We start from the raw sequence: 6,457 nt of genomic DNA, 5'->3' as shown, positions 1-6,457 counted from the left end.
TAGTTTGTTTTTTTTTCTGAAAACCAGAATACTGTAATTTTTTCTCAGTTTGCTCAGAATTTTTCAAAAATTTTTTCACTTGTTTTTCAAGGTTATCAGTTTCCTTTCAACAAACAGAGCACAGCCCTCCCACTTTGCAGTCAGAAGGAGATGAAGAAAACATGAATTGATACACGTCAGTCACTCATTCGAGCCACTTGGCACCATAAAGGCGCCTTTTCCCTCTGAGTTTGCTCAGCCTGGTCTCTCAGCAGACCCAGCCCTGCTGTCCGGCTGCTCTAGCTCGAGGCCTGCAGTGGCTGTGCACGGAGTTGGGCCCAGCGCAGCCGTGCGTGGGCCTCTCCAGCTGCAGGCCGCAGGCGTTCCTTGTTCCCCCAAACCACCATGATCCCTCTCCATTGCCCCTTTAGGTCCTTGTGTACTCCCCAGATTCTCTTGCCTGAGCCCACGTCCCTGCAGGACCCCCAGCCTCTGAGGTGGCCCAAGGGAGAGCCTCTCCCATCAGCTTGGCTAGGGGACTGTGGGATGGTGACTCTCCAGCGTCAGCCCTGAGGATAAGAGGAGATGCGGCAGGGGGCTCGGGGGGCTCCAGTTCAGTATCAGTGCTCACGGAGCTGAGCCTTAATCCCATAACCTAACAGTCACCGACATTAAAGGAAAACCTGAAGGGACTTCACCATCGACTCTCCTCCTTCAGCATTTCCCAGCCATGTTTCACCTCCTGGGAGGGCTGCACACCCCAAGCAGGAAAATTTATGTTGCTGCAAGCCTCTTCTAAGGGGTCTATGGTAGTGTGTGGCTGCAGGGTGCTGAGCTCTAGAGCCCCGCCCCTGAGGAAGGAGCTGCAGGATCATAGCAGCCCAGGCGGAGGATTACCTTAACCGCTGGCTGTGGAGGTGAACCCTTCATCACATAGCCTAGCACCAAGCACCAGAATCGTATGCCCAAAACATAACAGGAACATCACTTCAAAGTGATTCTGCCACAACCACCTAAGCCACAAATCCAACTGGAAACACTGCTCTGCCACACACTATAACGTTCCTAGTGGTGCACTTGCAGCATGCCCTCCCTGAAGGACATTTGTTGGCTGAAATAGCAACCTTGCAAGCATGAGGTGGAAATTTTTCCACTTCGGAGCAAAAAGAGCTGAAGCACCTCTTCTTGCTATGAAGACATGTGATACTTCTACAGGGGAACTGTGCAAATGACCTGATTTTAGTACCTTGTATCTGTTGTGGTTTCCCCATAACATTTCAGCAATTGAGAAAAAAAAAAGCAAAAAAAAAAAAGCTCACCAACACAGAATTAAAGCTGCTAAGAAACTGAAAAACAACCATATGGCTTGTTTTTAAACTTAGATAGATCCAGTATAAGGGTCAGCTGCAGACGCAGTGCACAATCCAGTTAGGTTCTAAATTCATATTTTCTACGAGATTCTTTCAAGTACCTAAGGTTAAAAACCTTATGCTAGAGTCGACATTAAGCTACCATATTTGCAAATGATGGCCTTTCTCTGCAGGACAGTTAGCACGTACATGAACATCTGCACAAATAAATAGTGTAACAAAACTGTTTCTACATGCAAACAAGGCAATTTGCATGCACAGAGGCAGCCAGATTGAGTCTATCTATCCCCATAGTAACTAATCTTCCATATAAAGGCCCATTTGGGTAGAATCATGGAATAATTTAGGTTGAAAGAGCCCTCTAGAGGTCCAGCCTCCCGTTCAAAGCAGACATAACTTCAAAGCTAGATCAGGCTGCTCAGGGCATGTCAGATTGAATTTTGAAAATCTCCAAGGATGGAGAATGTGCAATCTCCCTGGGCACCTGCTCCACTCCTGGAACATTCTCCTGGCGATTTTTTTATTGTATCTATGCAGCTGGAACTTCTCCTAATGTAATTTGACTGCTGCCTGTTGTCCTTTCACTGAGCGCCTCAAAAAGAGTCCAGGTTTGTTTTTCAGATGATCCCCCTAACTGTAGAAGACCACAGTTTAACCCCACACTTCTGCCTTCACTTCTACAGGCTGAACAGCCTCAGCCCTCCACAGGTCATATGCTTCAGACCCATCATCATCCCACTGGTCCCTCTGAATGGCAGACCTGCAAATCACCTGCTACCAACTATTTGGTACCATCTGTGAATGTGATGTGGATGCAGTCCTGCCTATCACCCTATTTACTGTTGAAGACATAAAACAGTATCTGCTTGGTATTCAGCCCTGAGGAATGCCACTTCTAACTGGTCACCACCTGGATTTCAACCCACCACCAACTTTCACAACCCTTTGAACCATATAAAAGTAATTTTCTCGCACCTCTGTATTGCACCTCTCCACAATTTGGCTACATAGATGCTATGGGAGTCTTTGGCTAAAGTCAAGGAAAATGACATCCACTGTTGTGTCCCAAACCAATCACCTAATGACAGAAAGTGATCACATTGGTCAGGCACAATTTGTCCTTCCTAAACCCATTTTGACTGTTCTGAAATCAGCCACCTTTTGTGTACTTAGAAATGGCTGCCATTATGACTTCTATCAAATTTCCCAGGGACTGAGGTGAGGCCAACTGGTCTGTAATTTCTTTTTCATCTTTTTAAAAGCTAGATGTAACATTTTCCTTTTTCAAGTCATCAGGAATAACCCTTAATCACCACGACCTTTCAAAGAAGCCTGAGCAGGGCCTTGTCAGTAGAGTCAGAGGTGAAGAATAAACAATACCTCAGTTTTTTGGTCTTTTTTTAACCTTCATCACTAAGTCACCTACTCCATTCAGTAGCAGGCCCACATTTTCTTTGATCGTCCTTTTGCTGATGTCCCACTTGCAAAAAAAAACACCTGCTCGCTACCTTCGCATCCCTTGCTATTTCCAGTTTCAGCCAAGCTTTAATGTTCCTTATACTGTTCCCATATGTCTGTGCACCTTCCTTAAGTAATCCTCTGCAGCCCATCCTCACTCCCATCTTCCATGCACTTTTTTACATTTGAGTTCAGCCTGGCATTCTCCAGACAGCCAGTCTATCCTCCTGCTATGCCTACTCATTTTCTTGCACAGTGGGAAAAATGCTTTTGAAAAGCAGACAGCTCTCCTGACCCCTCTAAGGCGCAGGGCAGCCTCCCATAGGATCTTGCCAAACAGATCTCTGAACAAGCTGTGGTTCACTTTCCTGAACCGCGAGGTTATTACTCTGCTATTTAGCTTGTCTGCCCTCAGATCTTTTACTTGATCATCTCATAGTTACTGTAGCCAAGGTTAGCATTGGGTATTGCATCTGAGCAGTTCCTTATTCCTGGGCAGCAGATTTAGTGTACCCCTTTAGCACGCACACATCCCCCCAAAATCCTGTCCAGCACTCAAGTAAAAAATGTCCTTGACACCATCCAGGAGTCTCCTGGCTTGCTTGTTTCTTGTTATGTTGCTCTTCTGGCAATTTTGAGGTGGTTAAAAATCCCCATGAAAACCACAGCATGCAGTCAGGACACTTCTTCAAATTATTTAAAGAAGGCTTTATTCTCTTCCTTTTCTTGATCAAGTGGTCTGTAGCAGGTGCCTACCACAATATTCCCTTTGTTGACCTCCCCTTTATCCCTGGAAATAAGCTCTCAACAGGTCTGTCACATCTCCTATTCCTTTTAGGCTCTGCATGTTCAAACTACCAATTTATGAAACCCTCCGTTTTTCTTTCCCACCTGCTGGCCAAACTTGTGTCCATCCCTTGTAGCATTCCAACAGTGCAACCCCACCATGTTCCTGTCATGCAGCAATGTCATATCTTTGTGACTGCAGACTTCCCATTCCTTGTGTTTATTGCTGCACATTTGTTCATGAAACAGAACTTGAGATGAGGTCGAGTCACTCCCATATCCTTCAGCTGAGACCCAAGTCCTGCAGTCACTCTAGATCCCCTCCAACGTCTCCAGGTCTGCACAGGTGAGAAACAACAAGTTGTAGCCTGACAGTCTCAGCCTCTCAACAATGTACTAGAGATAGAAGGAGGCAGGGAAAAATTCCCAAAACAACAGATCTGACTGGCAGGGGGGTGCCATCAAACCCTTTGCAGAAGCAAGTCCCTGACTACTGCTACCTGTCACTTTCTCTAGCATCAGTGGCTCCTATGTCATGGCTAGGTGTATCACTCAATAACTCACTCCAACTTGTTGCAAAGGCACTACAGTTCTCCAAGTAAACATCTGCAGTTGGAGAAAAAGCTTTCTTGTTTAATCTCACACAAATCAGTCCTCCCCCTGCTTAAGCATTACCTCTGATCCTCCCCTCCTTACATGCATTGGGGGTCCTTGCTTCTACGATGGCCACAAAGTACCTTTGGTTCCTGTTGGCCTTTCCTGATGCCACACAGCCTGCTCACCCGGCAGCTCAGGGACCTGCCCAGAGCACAACTCCTGCAGCCTCAGCAACAGCCCCAGCCTCCAGGAAGAGCTCCGGTCACTTTGTGCAGGCTCCCCCCAAACAGCTATACCCTCCACAGGGCTGTGTCTGTCCTGAGGCCTCCAGTACGCTGGGGCAGTTGCTCTGGCTAGCACTAGGCACCGTGGTGTGTGGCTTGTCACCACCGTCACTGTGTCAGCTGTAGTAGTCTTAAGCGCTGCCTATGGCCTCACCATTTACCCTTTCACCATCCCTTTTACTGCTATTTGCACACGCTGGTCACAGCAGTCCCTAGGTGTTAAGCAGGAACACGAAGACGAGCCTTTTCTGCTCCCCACTGCTCGGCTTCTCAGCCTCAGGTCATGGTTGTGTATCTCCCACTTCCCACCTGGGACCAGCAGGCAGGCTGCTTCTCAGGCACCATGCGCTGATGCACACCTGCTTCGTCCCCATTAGATTTCCTGCTCTTTGCTCAACTCCTCACACTGCCTTTTGGTTCTCAGCTGTGGTTCATCAGTTCATGAGCATCAGGTCTGTCTGCGTCTTTTCTCCTGCAGCGTGCTTACAAGGCTTTGAAAAGCTTTTCTGTGGAGCTTACAAAGCACTCTGTTCCCCTCAGTTGAGTGACACACTTTGTCAAAAAACCGCAACACTAAAAGCAAACGTACAGCTCAACGCACAAAACAAATGCTTTCCAAAATAACCTTTTAATTATATGCTCAGCCTTGTTATGATCTCTCTATTGTTCCTCAGCTAGTGTATGAAGACAGTGCTTGAAGATGGTTGTGTGCGAGTGAACGAAGTTCCACCCTCTTTCAACTTATTTATTTATGGACCATTTTTCCCCTGAAAGCTACAAATTCAAGTGCCACAACAGACCTTGCTGACTGAGATGATTTATTTCAAGGCCCAGGAGACAGATTGTGGCCCTTTTTTGAACAAAAATATATATATTAATTTTGTCCTCTGCAATATTAGAAAAAGAAAGAAGAGTAAATGATTTGGAAAAGTTGCACATAAATTTTGGAACTAAGTCTTTATGGACTTATTAGAAAGTGACACGTTGTACACTCAAGAACAGCTATGTATTTTTCCTGTTCTGTAGTTTAAAATCACGGCTGCAACAACTTTTAGCACCTCAGTAGTCCCCAAAACAGACTATGTATGGAAGAGGTCTTATTTTTTCTTCATTTTTATTAGAATTTAGTACTGTTCATGATATATGAACAAAGGAACTGACACTTTCAGTGTTCACTGCAGTTCTCTTGGAGGTTCAACCTATGGTGACTCAATGATCTTGAATAGCCAAGTTCCTTTTTTTCGGGTAGAAATCAATACAGTCATGTTGCAAGTTATGTTTTGCAATATGCCATTACAACTAGTCTGTAGAGGATTTTGCTTTAGGATGAATGAAATCCCAAGTCTACTAAAACTGCACCTCTTGCAATACAATTCCTATTTGGCCTTAGCTTACAAAAACACCAAACCAAAAAGACCTATCCAAAAAAAAATATTTAAAAAAATGCATTTGGCATTTCTGAAACGAACAGTAAGCTCTGTAGTCATCAAGCAAGCTCTGTAGCTGAGATTCAATTCCTGCAGCCCAGGCAATGCTAAAAACAGAAGTTTAAGTCAGCTTTTATCTATAACCAAACCAAGTCATCCAAGAATGCATTCTTTCCTGGAGAGAAGGCTGGGCTTTGCTAAAATGCAAACAAAGAAGAAAAACCTCATTTATCATCAACACCCAATTCACCTGTCGGTAACAGAAGTATGCTCAGTTTTCTGAACAGCTAGATATATAGCCTGAAAAAGGACTATATTGCCAAAACAGCCCACAGCTAAGAAAGGGGAAACAGTCATTTATGAGGAAATATTTGATCAGATGCACTGCAGTTTCTTATTTGCTTAAAAATAATAATAAAAAAATGAAATGGAACACATTAACTTCACTGCAAAAAAACTGAGACAGGCATAGCAGACATAGGTTTTCTTTCTTTCCTTTTTTTTTTTTTTTTTTTTATTTACTGTTCTGTCAGCAACAGCACAGTCATATAAACAG

The sequence above is a fragment of the Cygnus atratus genome, chromosome 3 (genome assembly GCF_013377495.2).
Source record: "Cygnus atratus isolate AKBS03 ecotype Queensland, Australia chromosome 3, CAtr_DNAZoo_HiC_assembly, whole genome shotgun sequence".
NCBI classification, from domain to species: Eukaryota; Metazoa; Chordata; class Aves; order Anseriformes; family Anatidae; genus Cygnus; species Cygnus atratus.
Note: the sequence above shows the minus strand (reverse complement) of the source record.